Here is a 14,517-nt window from a genome sequence, read left to right on the forward strand (position 1 = left end):
ACAGGGGAGGCCACAGTGGCTCAGCAGGCAGAGTTCTTGCCTGCTATGCCAGAGACCTGGGTTTGATTCCTGGTGCCTGCCCATGAAAAAAAAAAAAAAAAAAAAACCAAACAGAAAAGATCAAGATTCCCAGAGAAGGAACAAACAAAAGGAATTTTTCTCCTGGGGGTGAAACAATTGCAGAAAGAGCACAAAGAGCAGTAAAATTTGTACTGCATAACCAGGGGAAGATTCAGATGAAGATGAACTGAAAAACTCTGATCTGTTAAACATAGACAATTCTAAAGGTCTAAAATAAGTCAAAACAAGTGTTAAAGAAAAGTCTTACCACAAAGACATTTAATAATAAACCTCTAGGCAAGAGAGAAAAACTGATCTTCAGAGTAAGCTCATCAAGATAATCAGATGCCTTGACATCAGCAGATAATTACAAACCATTCTAAGAAAAAGAAAGATATGGTCTGGTGAAAGGAACAAATTAAAACTTCTGAAGTGACATAGAATTTGGAACAACTAATCAAATATTCAAACGTCTCTCCTAAATTAATTTAAGGAGATGAAGGAAAATGTGGCTAAAGAGATAAAGAATATTTAGAAGGTAAGCATAAGGAAGAATTTGAAACTATAAAAAGAAACAGAAATTATGATAATGAAAGGCACAATAAAAGAGATTAAAATATACTAGAGGCATACATCAGTATAGACAGAAGAGTCAGTGACCTGGAAGGCAGGACAATTGAAATCTTACAGACAGAAGAACAAATTGAGAATAGAATATAAAAAATTGAGCAGGACCGCAGCATTAAACATACAAACATACATGTCATGGGTATCCCAAGAGGAGAAAAGAAGGGAAAAGGGACAGAAAAAATATTTGAGAATTGATGGCCAAAAATTTCCCAACTCTTATGAAAGACAGAAACTGAGAGAACCTGTCAATAAGAGATCTGCCCTACAGAAATACTAATGTGAGTTCTTCAGGTTGAAAGGAAAAGACAGGAGAAAGAGGCTAGAGGAGAGTGTAGAAATGAAAATTATCAGTAAGGATTATTAAAAGGGTATTAGACAGACAAATATAAGATATGACATATAAAAAACAAAGGATAAAATGGTTAAGTAAGTACTTCCTTTACAGTAATAATACAAATGTTAACAGATTAAACACCCCAATCAAAAGATAGAGATTAGCACAATGGATTAAAAAGTATAATCCAAATATATGCTATCTACAGGAGACTCACCTTCAACACAAAGACACAAATAGGTTGAAAATGAAGGGTTGGAAAAAGATAGTCCATGCAAACAATAACCAAACAAGAACTGGGTAGCTATACCAGCATTGGACACAATAGGCTCTAAATGCAAAACTGTCATAATCAAAGTAGGATGCTATATACTAATCAAATGGGCAATCCACCAAGAAAAAATAACAATCATAAATATGTATACACCTAACCCAAAATACAGGAGGCAAATACTGGCAAAACTGAAGGAAGAAATAGACGTCTCTACAATCATAGTTGGAGACTTCAATACACTACTCTCATGGATAGATAAAACATCTAGACAGAGGATCAATAAAGAAATGGAGAACTTGAATAACCTGATAAGTGAAAATATACCTAACAGATGTATACAGAACATTGTCACCAAAAAAAGCAGGATATACATTCTTCTCAAGTGCTCATGAATCATTTTCCAGATAGAACATATGTTGGGTCACAAAACAAGTCTCAATAACTTTTTAAATGATTGAAATTATACAACACACTTTCTCTGACTATAATGGAATGAACTGGAAATTAATAACAGGCAGACAAGCAGTACATTCACAGATATATAGCAGTTTAACAACACACTCTTAAACAATCAGGTGTCAAAGAAGAAATCGCAAGAGAAATCAGCAAATATCTCGAGATGAATGAAAACAAGAACACAATATACCAAAACACACAGCATGCAGCAAACACAGTGCAGAGAGGGAAATGTATAGTCCTAAAATACCCACATTAAAAAGGAAGAAAGAGCTAAAATCAAAGACCTAATGGCATACCTGGAGGAATTAGAAAAACAACAGCAAAGTAATCTCAAAGCAAGCAGAAGAAAAGAAGAAACAAAGATTAGAGCAGAAATGAATGAAATTGAGAACAAAAATATAGAACAGCAGAGAGAATTAACAAAACCAAAAATTGATTATTTGAGATAATAAATAAAATTGGCAAAAAATCAGCTCCAATGACAAAGAGAATAAGGGAGAGGATGTAAATAAATTAAATCAGAAATGCCAGGGGGAACATACTACTGACCCCACATATTGTCACCTAATCCAGTTTAACAGCCATTCTTGACTAAATCACATCATACAGGGAGATGATCTGATCACAGTTTTAAACATACGGTATTGAACAGGAATTATTCTACCTTTACGAAATGGGATTTTGATTAAAACATGGCTTTTCTAGGGGGAAAACTTCCTTTCAAACCAGCACAGGTAGCATCCTCAAGATCTTGTGGTAGCAATAGTTTCTTACACTTTACACCCAAAGCACAAGCAACAAAAGAAGAAATAGTTAAATGGCACCTCCTCAAAATTAAAAACTTTTGTGCTTCAAAGTACTCTGTCAAGAAAGTTAAAAGGTAACCTACTCAATGGGAGAAAATATTTGGAAACCACAAATCCAGTAAGGGTTTAATATCCAGAATACATAAGGAAATCCTACAATTCAACAATAAAAAGGCAAACAACCCAGTTTAAAAAAGGGCAAAATAAAACTTGAATAGACATTTTCCAACAGAGGAAATACGCATGGTTGAAAAGATGGCCAACATCAGTATTAGAGTAATGCAAATCAAAATCACAATTAAAGGGCGGGCCACGGTGGCTCAGCAGGCAAGCATGAAAAAAGAATGCTTGCCTGCCATGCCAGTGGACCCAGGTTCGATTCCCGGTGCCTGCCCATGTAAAAATAAAAAATTAAAATAAAAAAATTTTAAAAATCACAATTAAATATCATTTCATACCTACTAGAATGGCCACTATTTAAAAAAACAGAACAGAGAACTACAAGTATTGGAGAGGCTGTGCAGAAATAAGAACACATTCTCTGCCGGAGAGAATATAAAATTATAGAATGGTGCAGCCATTATAGAAGGACATTTAATGGTACATCAGGAACCTAGGTATAGAATTGTTATATGATCCAACAGTCCATTACTAGGTATATACCCAAAAGAACTGAAAGCATGTTCTTGAACAGACATTTGCACACTGATGTTCACAGTGACTTTATTCACAATTGCTAAAAGACAGAAACAACTCAAGTATCCTTCAAGTTACGGATGATAAACAAAATGTGGTCTATACATACGACGGAATATTACTCAGCTATAAGAAGTAATGAAGTCTTGATGCATATGATAACATGGATAAAACTTAAGGACATTATGTTGAGTAAAACAATCCAGACACCTAAGGACAAATATTGTGTGACCTCACAGATAGAAAGTAACAATAATAAACAAACTTATAGAGTTGGAATCTAAAATCTAGGTTACCAGTGGATAATAGGGGTAGAGCATGAGGAGCTGACACTTAATTCGTACAGAATTTCTATTTAGGTTGATTGTAAATGTTTGGAAATGGGCAGTGGCAATAGTAGCACATCATTGGGAGTGTAATTAACAGTCCTGGAGGAAATTTGTGAAAATGGTTGGAAGGGGAAATTTGGGGTCATGTATGTTACTGGAAGAAAAATTTAAACATGCAATTGTTGTGGATGATACACTGGTTAATAGTACAAATATAAGAATGCTCTTACATGAATTATAACAAATTTATAACACCGTTACAAGGTGTTAATAATTGGGTGGTACAAGGGGGAAAATTCACCAAATGTAAATTATGGACTACAGTTAATCATATTTTAATATTCAATATTCTTTCATCCATTGTTAAAAAGGTACCACAATAATGCAAAGTGTCAAAAGTAGGGTATATGGGAACATCACATTTTTTACATGCCTCTCCTATAAACCTACAACTTCTCTAATTAAAAAAATATATAGCAATTTAAAAAGAATACTATCAGTGACTGTCTGTGACCTGGTAATCTGAAAAAGTAGGCCAACTCTAAAAAGGAGTTAAGGAGTGACCTCGGGCAAGTCACTTAATCTTCCCTGGCCTTAGTGTCCTCTATGGTGAAATAAGGGCATTGCACTAGTGTCTGAGATCCCTTCTAGATCAAATGATCTTTGACACAGTATAACAAGAATATATGTTCATCTGGACTTCTGTTAAGGCGCAGGAAGGGATGTGAGAACAGGGTTCTTCTCCTCAGGAATTCACTTTCCTTTCTCCACTGCAACCTTCTCTTTGCCACCCTTTGCATTCCAAATCTTAAAATCCATCCGAAAGGATGAAGTTTAAAAATTTATAATTTAACCATATATCTTCATATTTTTGCCACTGCTCATTTGCTTTGTTTACTTTTAATCTACTCTCATTTTGGGTGGTTTTCCTCTATTCAGTTACTCACCTCTCCTCCGGTCAACATCCTTTTTTTCTTAAACACAACATCAGAAATGTTTAGAATGATAAAGGATTATAAAGCCCAAGCCTTTCATTTTTCAGATGAAGAAAGGGAGGCCATGAGAGATTGAGGAACTTGTCCAGAATCACACAGCAAAGGCTGATTATAAAGCCTGCATGACATCCTAGTTCAGCCTAGGCTCGTTATACTATAATCCCAGTTGCCACTAAATTATTATTTTCATTCTACCCCTAAATAGAATAAGTCCATTTTTAAAAAAAATTAGCAATAGTATTCCATCTACCACATTGACTAAGTGATCCAAAATGAGAGAAACAAAAATTAGCCTCACTCTCTCTCTTCCCAATTCAAATATCGGTGACACACACCTCCCATTTAATATAGCCCTAACTGTGTATAGTTATCTATTGTGGGGTTTTGGTTTTTTTTTTCAGTTCTCAGACAAATGAGATTAAATCTTCTATAGAATCTGCATGCCTGCTGCAAATCCAGCCAAATCAACCTTTTTCTATTCTGATTTTGTAATCAAATTCATATGAAGTGTGTCTGCTACTATGCCCTGACTCCACCGTCATCTAGCCCAGGCAGTGCTGTTAGGATCTATGTGGAAAAAGTAATTAATTCATTTCTGTAATTATTCTTCCATGCTTATAAATAATTAAGAACTGCAGTCTCCCAGAAGCCACAAAGGACCCAGAAACAGTGAATGACAGGAGAAATGGATCGGGAAATGTGCCTTGGGAAGGAAGTGAATATCAAGTGGGGAGGATGTGAAGGAGAAAGCAAGAAACTGAGAATAAGAAACAGGCTAAGAGACCCAGAAAAAAAAATGGAAAGAGAAGAATAAAGTAGGGAGACAAGAAAGGGAACAGGGTTTCCAAAGACAGTAATATAAATAAAGGAACAATTAATAAGAAAAGCAGTAGAAAAGAATAGACCCAGGGAAAAAAGGAGAGAAAGAGTGCAGACAAAAGGGGAATGAAGGAAGCTAAACATGTGATGTTTATTACTGTTATCCTTATTTTACAGCTAAGGAAACTGAGGCACACAGAGGATGAGTTACCAGAGGCCGAGGTCACAGAATTAATATGGAAATAAGCCAGAATCTGAGACCAGGTCCATCTGGACCTGAATTCTGCCTACTATATTGATTTCAACTCTTTTTAGACTTTTAAAACTATAAATCATTTTGTGAATCAAAAATGATCTCAGAATAAAAGTCTTAATTTTAAATATATATGTAACATCATGATTAGTGTTCCTTACTAATAAATTACCACTGAGCCCACCACAGATTCGATCTAGCTCCCACTGTGGCCAAGGGCAAGAAGATGAAATGCCATCTCTGCCCTGTAATGGAAGAGCACTAAAAGGCTCCCATGGAGATAGGGCATATATCTTTGGCTGGCCTCATTAAATGCCAAGTTCTAACCAACTGAACCAACTGGCCACAGATTATAAAACTAATGTTTGACAGTTCCAAAAGGCAGAGCAGACCACCTGGGGACTTTTAACTATGCCAGGTCCAAAGGTAGGCCATTGAGGGACCCAGCAGTGACAGGATGAAGCATGAAGATAGCTACGTGTACCACATAAAGCAAAAGTAATGTGGAAGTGTGGGGCACGGAGACTAAGGAGAGGACAAGGTGAGAAAAAGATAGAGAAACTCGAACAGAAATGAGATGATATGGGAACAGTGAGTGGAAAGAGGAGGGGCTTGGGAAGAAGAGGACAGAGAGAAGGAAAAATCAGAGATTCTAAGAGAGGGAGAAACAAAGAAGGACCCAGGCACAGATAGGGTGCTTTCTCTCTGGGGGCAGGAGAAGGCAGCTAAATGTACTTCATGCAGAAACTAGGATTTGGGCCTTCGCTATAGTGTGGAAAATTAAAACAGTCTAGAAATCACCAGTGTTCACTAATCAATCTAGGCTGCCCACTTCTATTTGATTCCCTTCTACCTCCCAAAATGAGCTTCTGACAGAATCCTGCCTTAGCAGTTGTAATGTTCTCCAGAGCCCCAAAGCTGGTTCACCACTGTCCCCTACTCTGCAGTAGTCAACCAACATCCTTCTCCAGTGGCTGCCCTTTACTGTTTCTGCACTCAGCAAAAACTCCCTGCAGAGTCTGGCCTCATGTTAGGATTAATGAGGCTCCATGCATTAGAGATAGTATGATCTATAGGGTTCCTATTTCAAATATATATATTTCTCTCATGGCCTAATATGGCATTTGAAATTCCACTATTACGAAGTTGCTCCTCTAATAAAATTATGAATGCCCATGAAAACAGTAACACAGTAGTTGCTCTTGCCTACTTAGTCCCTGGGAAGGACTTAGTTTTATAGTTTGCCTCCAGAATCTGAAATGAGAACAGAGACCTGTATTGAAGGGTTATGTGAAGAACAGATCTAGGACTGAATCACACAGTGCTTCTTGGACAGGACCCTCTGTGGGGAGTTGAACAGCAGTGGGTATGGAATCCTCTAGGCATCTTAGTTCCCTAGGGCTGTCATAAGAAAATGCCACAAACTAGGTGACTTAAAACAACAGAAATTTATCATCTCACAGTTTCAGAAACTAAAAGACTGAAATCAAGATGTTGGCAGGGCCATGCTGCTCTGAAACTCATAGGAGAGATTCCTTCCTTGCCTCTTCTAGGTTCTTGTATTTGCCAGTAATACCCTGCATTCCTTGGCTTGGTACCCTAGCACTTCTACCTCTTCCTCTTGTTGTCACACTGTATTCTACTCTGTGTCTGTCCATGTTTTGTCTTCCCTTCTTATAACAGCACTAGTCATACTGGATGAAGGCCCCCCTACTCTGTTATGACTTCATTTTAACACAACTAATTCTATCTGCGATGACACTATTTGAAAAATAAGGCCACATTCACAGGTGCGTCAGGTTAGGATTTCAACATATCTTTTTTATGCACCACATCAACCCATAATAGTACCCAAGAGGCAGCAAAGGACACTGGATGACTAAAAGAGGTAGGAGTTGCCAAAGGGGAGAGAGGAACATGGGGAAAAGGACCAAAATCATAACTAAAAATATATTAATTTCCAATTGCATAACTTTCCCCAGGCTAACCACTGAGATAAAAATGACAAAGATGGCCATGGTTGCTACAAAATGTCCCAGAAACACAGAAAAGAAACCTATTCAAACTGTAATATCATCTCCCAAGAGACCAGAAACCCAGCTCCAGATACCCACAATTCTTGGAAACATCAGAGACCCCCAATGTAGAGACTAGGAGGGCCCTATCTTGAATAAAGCAAGCACATGAGTAGACTATGCCAAAGGGAAAGAAAGTAGTCTTCCTCTAGATCACCTAGTGAGTTAACCCTGTGCCCTATACCCCTTGTCTGCTTTGCTGACTAGTTTCCATGTTATCACTGAACTGGTCTCCTTTCAAGAAGAACTGAAATGACACCAGTAACTAACCAGTGTTATCAGTTCCCTTTCATTGACCAATGGGACTTCCTCTTGTGCACAGAAACTGCAAGGTCAAATGGAGGAACTTCTTTTTGGAACCCCAAAAGCCATATTACTCTTGTCTATAAAATTAGCCACTCTCTCAGAGAGTAATGGCAATCAGAGACCAGGGCATTCACAAGAAAAGTATTCCTATCTCTTAACTTCTAGTATACACAGACTAGATGTTTCTGGGAAAATGATAGGGCAGTGGGCAAGCAGGATGAGAACTTGACTTCCCTTTCTCTCTACTCTGCAGAGCAGCCCTGTCTGGAACCAAAGAGTGAGTCTTACCACTGTCTGGCCTGAGAAAAGCTACCATGTTCAACAGGAGATACTACTGCTGCTACTATTGCACAACTTCAACTGATATGGTCTGAGCCATCAATTCTCTGTTCCTCAACCACATCCCTCCCCCCGTGGTTCTGGGAACATCATATCCAAATTCCTCTATCCCTGTTTTCCAACCCAGGATTCAAACCTCTTTCCTGACTTTCAATATAACCTTCAGCTTTCAGAACCATTCATCCACCGAAGACCTCTGGGATCTCTATTCAGAGGTATAGTGAGGGGAGGGCTCTGGCAGAGACTCCAGGCAGGCAGCCAGCCAGGGCCAAGGGGAAGATAATTATTCACAGGATCACAGATGTTAAAGATGAAAAGAACTCGCAAAAACACATCTCACTCATCCATCCACCTTGCAATGTAAGCCTTTTCCAAGAGCATATGGCCTATTCCCATCTGATTTCAGAGGCTCTATCATTATCAGCAAATATATACTGGGTAAGCCTTGTGTGCCCCAATTATGAGGGGAGGAGATGAAGGGGCCATCTTTCTTTGCAAAGGGCTCCCATGCTAAGTAATAAACCGCCCTCTTACCTGAGCCTCTCACCACATTGTCTAAGCCCACCTAGATATCTGCCCACCACCCTGACACACCTTTCACACACCTGAAAGACACAAGCACACAAACACTCTTGCATATCTCCTCTTATCATCTGGGAAACCAACATGGAGACTTGGTGCTGATGTTCCAGAAAAGAGCAAGATACAACTGGAAGAAGCTGAAAGAAGGGGCCATTTGGAGCAGCATCTGGGCACCACCTACAGAAACTGGTAAGGACTTTGGTCCAAAGTGAACAGGAGTTACACCTGATTGTCTAAGACTATTCAGAAAGTACTAAGAGAAAATTTGCTCCAACACTTATAGTCATCCAGGACAATAAGGTGAAGGTTATTCTTCATTCCTGGTTAACTTTTCATGTACGGAGATGGACTCTTAGTCTGAGGAGATTTCATTTTCTCCTGATACACACAAAGGTGGAAAAATTATCCCCTCAACCTCAGTGAAGAGTTTGATTTGACCCAGGAGTCAAAACGTGGGCATCCATGTGGAAGTGCCCTGGGCTTGAGAGTCTCAGGGTTTGGGAAGAACTGGGGCTTCCATGTGACAGCAGTCCCCAGCCCTATCAGACTGAAAATAGACCCAGCAGATTTGCTCACTTACATGCCCTTTCCTTTCCTCTTTTCATTCTCTTTCCTTTTCTACTTCCTGCGTCTCTTCCCAATTTCTTCTGTCCTTCAGCTGTTCTCATTTTAAATCTTTAGATCTTAATCAAGATTGACTAGGAGAGGGGGGAATTAGCTGTGTCCAAGCTCTGGCTGGCCCCAATTTTGGACAGTAGGGAATATCTTCCTCCTAGGCTAAGTGCTAGATGACCTAAGGAGGCTGAGGAAAGATGAAAGTGCTCAATGGAAAGTGAAGCATAACTCTGTAGTCCATGGACTTTATTGTCACTTAAACAAACGTTCCAGTTTTCACACTGCAACTAATAATGGTAGCCTTGGGCCAGTTATTTCCCTTTCTGATACTCAATTTCTTCATCTCTTTATAAATGAAGTGATTCTACTGCTAAATCCTAGGATTCCTTTGATGGTTAAATTGGCTGTTGTAGGTAAAGCGTTATTTCATAAAAAGTACATACCTAGCAGGTAGTAAGCACTTGTGTTCTTAGAGAGGAAAAGAATGACGCTGGCACCTTCTGAAATGCCAACCCACCTCCTGCTGACCAAAGCAAATGCAGGATTCAAAACAGATTCAAAAGAGCAAGTATGTTAATCAATTCTAGGCCAAAACCCCTAATATTCTGGACTCCAACAGAAAAGCAGAGATGAGAGCTATTGAACCTAACATCTGTTAGCTGATTTCATCATCCCCAATTCTACCATCTCTTCTTATTTTCATATTGCTACCTCCCTTCTACTTTCTTTTCCTGTTCTATCCTTTAGCGTCTCACCTTTCTATATCTCCTTACCTGCCTTCTTTTCAATCTTTATTAAATATCTACATGAAGACATTGTACTGGGGACCAAAAAAAAATCCCAACAGATAGATCATGATCCATACCCAAATTTTATAATTTAAACAAAATAACATGTTCATCCCACAAGTGGTTTGCAAACCTGGCTATATCTCAAAGGGAGGTTTCTAAGAAAAGCAATTAATGCTGTTTTACCCCACACCTATTAAATCAGAGTCCTTGGATATGGAGTCAGATAATCTGTATTAATAGTAATAACAATAAAATTTAAAACTTCCTTGTTGATTCTAAGGTCCTATCAGTTTAAGAACCACTACCATATTGTATAATTCAACCATGTAAATTCTATTAGGCTGCTCTTTCTCCTTTCTTGCAGTTTTATTTTAACTCTTTTATTCCCTCAACCGCATGTGCCATGCAGCTTTACTTTTATCTGCTTTCATAAAAACAAGAACTCTGGAATAGGAAGGGAATAAAAAGCAAAGGGCTGGAGAGAGGTAAAAGGAGCATGCAGAGAATGGATTATGAAGGCAAAAGGAGTGGAGATATGCAGATGGCAGGCAGCAGAAATATGAATGAGGAGGCAATAGGAGTAGGAGGGACAGGTAGGTGGCAGCAGCCTACGGAAACTACAGTGAAGCCTGGCTTCCCATGAGTGTTGTCCTAGCAACATGATACTAAACGGTTAAAGGGTGCTGCTTCCTACAACTCTGGGCAACATGTTGCCAAGGCAACAGAATGCATCCAAGATATACTGTGGCAGGCCATGAGGACTTCAGGGTGTGCCAGGAATCCTCAGGTCAAGGCAGGCTACACTGGCTGGCTGTGCCATTACACGAATTTCAACTCTCAACACCTACATTCCTCCCTCAAACTTTAACGTGGCTGTTCCATTTCCTGTAGCACTCTGTTTTCAGTGCCTTCAGCCCCTTTTGGGAACAGGAGAAATTATATCAGACTGCAGTTATGTAGATACAAGTTCAAGAGCTAGCAACTAGGCACGGGTGCATGAGAAACCTCCAATAACTCAAAAAGAGAGACTGCTATTTAGAGTAAAACCAAAAATAATGCTTCTAACATCCAACACTGCTGTGTTAATTTGTAAGTTTGTAAACAAATCTTATAAAGTGAAAGACATAATCCATAGGCATATAAAAAGAAAATGATTCAAGAAGAATTTGTATTTCAGCACTATTAGAAGTGATAACAGCTGCCCTTTATTCAAAACCAGGTGTGTATTTGTATAAGTAATGAGTACTTTAGAGGTTATTTCATTTAATCCTCATCATAGCCCTTTGAAGTAAATGATCATTACCCCCATCATAGGGAGGAGAAAATAGGGTTCAAAAAAGTCACATAATGCTGTAAGAGGTCACCTAGCTTCTAGAAGGTGGAGCCAAGAATTAAAATGGTTCCAAGGCATACGTCCCATCTAATACATCACACTGTCTCCATCTGAAAAGCTGTTAAGATTGCATTATTCTCTTCTTTAATCCTCTAGAATGAATCAAAGGATTTCCAAATCTATGCCAAGGCTCACAGGCCCTATGTGATCTGGCCCAGAGAATACCTCTTCAACCTCACTTTCTATCACCCTCACCTCTCCCCACCACTCTCCAGCTAAACTGACCTTCGAATAGTCATCAAAAAAAAAAGTAGATTCCTCCTTCAAAGCCTGAATATCTGCTGTCCTTTCCAAAAAAATCTAAAGGCATGAAGACCTTAGACTGGGAGGGCGTTCTTAGGTGGACTGTACCATCCTGAGTACTGCAAAGTATGAAGATAATGACAACATCATTTGAAAACACATGCAAATACACATCCAAAACAGAGGCAAAAGCAAGAAAAGAAGACTAACACAAAGGAAGCGGTAGAATCTCACTGATTTGAAATCAATAGAATAAGCACACTCACAGAGTCAGAGTCTAGAATATAGGTTACCTGGAGATGAAGGGGGATAGAGAATGGGAAATTAAGCCTTAATATGTACAGGGTTCCTGTTTAGAATTATGGAAATATTTTGGTAATGGATGATGGTGACAGTAGCACAATGCTGTGAATGCAGTTAACAGCTGAAATATATACCTGAATGTGATTAAAGGTGGAAATGTTAGATTGTATATACAATAACAGAATAAGTTTTTTAATCCATGGAATTACATTATACAAACAGTGAACCCTAAGGTAACCATAGACTATATTTAATAGTAAAATTACTAAGATGTACTGTCAATTGTTACAAATGTCCCATTCCAGTATAAGGTGTTAATAATAGAGTGGCATGTGGAAATCCTGCATTTTATGCATGATTATTCTGTAAACCCACAACTTCTCTAATTAAAAAAAAAAAAAAGGAAGTAGTAGGACTAAAAAGACAAACCCCATTGTCCTGCAGTTCTGCTTAAAACTCCTAAAGTATCTGCCCAGTGATCTGGGTCTAAATGCGGTCAGATCATATTGTTGATGGCTTGTGTTTCAGTTTACATCAACCTCCTTACACATTAATTTATTAAGCAAACATTTACAGAACACAGCTTATAGACCCCACACTCACTGATTCCTACTATAGACCAGACCTTGTCTAAGCAGTTCTAATAAGATTATTTATTAACTTCAAGAAATAGGGCATATTTAATCACAGTTTTGAAGATGAAGAACCTAGGCCCACAGAAGTTAAGTAATTTGCCAAAGAAACAACCTTGGCAATGAAATTCCAGTGCACCCCTTCTTAACTACAATTAAGTACGTGCATTAATTTCCTAAGGCTGCTGTAATGAATTTCCACAAATACAGTGGCTTAAAATGACAGAAATGTATTCTCTCACTAGAAACTAGAGGTCTAAAATTAAGATGTTGACAGGGCTAAGTCTCTCTAGAAGCTCTAGGAGAATCCTTACCTGCCTCTTGCAGCTTTTGCTGGCCCAGGCCTTCCTTGGCTTATGACTGCTTAACTCCAAAATCTGCCTGTCTACACATAGTCTTCTATGTATCTATGTTTCTCTGTATCTAATGCTTCTCCTCTTCTGTCTTTTTTAAAAACACTTGTCTTTGGATTTAAGGCCCACCCAAATGATCCAGGATTATCTCACCTCAAGATCCTCAACATAACTACATCTTCAGAGATCATTTTTCCAAATAAGTTCACATTCATAAATTCCAAGGGTTAGGATGTGGACATATCTTTGTGGGGTAAAGATACCTTAAACCCAGTATGGTGTGCAGTTTAATAAATGATAATAATTTGATAAAAATTAGCTGTTATTATGCACCAGACTAGGAATACAAAAATTATTAAAGCATGGTCCTGGTCCACAATGAGCCGATTGCATAGCAAGTGACAGATACATAAACAAGGGAGGCTACAATAAAAGCATAAATAGGGACAGGTGGAGTGTCCATATTCACACGAAAGTTAAATTCTGCCAAGATTGGAGTCAAAGAAAAGGTTCACAGAAGAAATAACTTGAGTTCTCTTAAAAAAGAGTAGGTGTTTCAGGGTGGATGAGGAAGAATGTATTTTAAGGAGAGGAAGTAGCAAAATAGGCCCAGAGATATAAAACTATCAGAACCAACTACTAGGCAATCAAGACAGCAGGGTAAGAGTTTCCAGAGCACTATTCCCCAAAGAATCTTTAAACAACTACCCAAAACTTGCAGAGTCATCTTCCTTAAAACTCCAGAAAACACTTAAGGGGTTGTAGTAATAGGGAAACTGCTAAATCAAGCAAATACAGCTTCAAAAATGCTAGGAGAAGCTTGTGGAGCCCTTGCTGCCCTCTTTCCCTCTCTCTACCCAGCATGCTGGAACGAACCTGCATTCCCATAATAGGTTTCCGTCCTGTCCTGGAAGGAGCAAAGCAACCCCCAGGCACATATTGGGGTGCCTTAGGTGAGGGCCAATCTATCAGTTTGCTGCCAGAAAGATGAGGACACCTGTTCCTAGCACACCCTACCATAACTGGCCCATAAGACAAAAATAGCTTGGAGACAGCTAAAGCAGTGCAAGAAACAATTAATTTAAAGCAGCAAGGGGCAAAATACTACCAGTTTTAATACATATGCTACAGCACTCAGTGTGGGGGGGGGGTTGGGGGAGCTATGGCATCTATTTCTTAGGGCATAGAAGGAATAATCAGATTACTGTAAATGGAAGAATAATGAAGGCC

General features: G+C 38.7%; 1 protein-coding gene across 21 annotated transcripts in view; it reads right to left on the bottom strand.

Moving 5' to 3' along the window:
* GRIN2B (glutamate ionotropic receptor NMDA type subunit 2B) overlaps window positions 1–14,517 on the bottom strand; it is an 849,505-nt gene that overhangs the window by 302,385 nt on the left and 532,603 nt on the right. The window lies entirely within an intron of this gene.

Source organism: Tamandua tetradactyla, chromosome 7 (assembly GCF_023851605.1).
Source record: "Tamandua tetradactyla isolate mTamTet1 chromosome 7, mTamTet1.pri, whole genome shotgun sequence".
Lineage (NCBI taxonomy): Eukaryota > Metazoa > Chordata > Mammalia > Pilosa > Myrmecophagidae > Tamandua > Tamandua tetradactyla.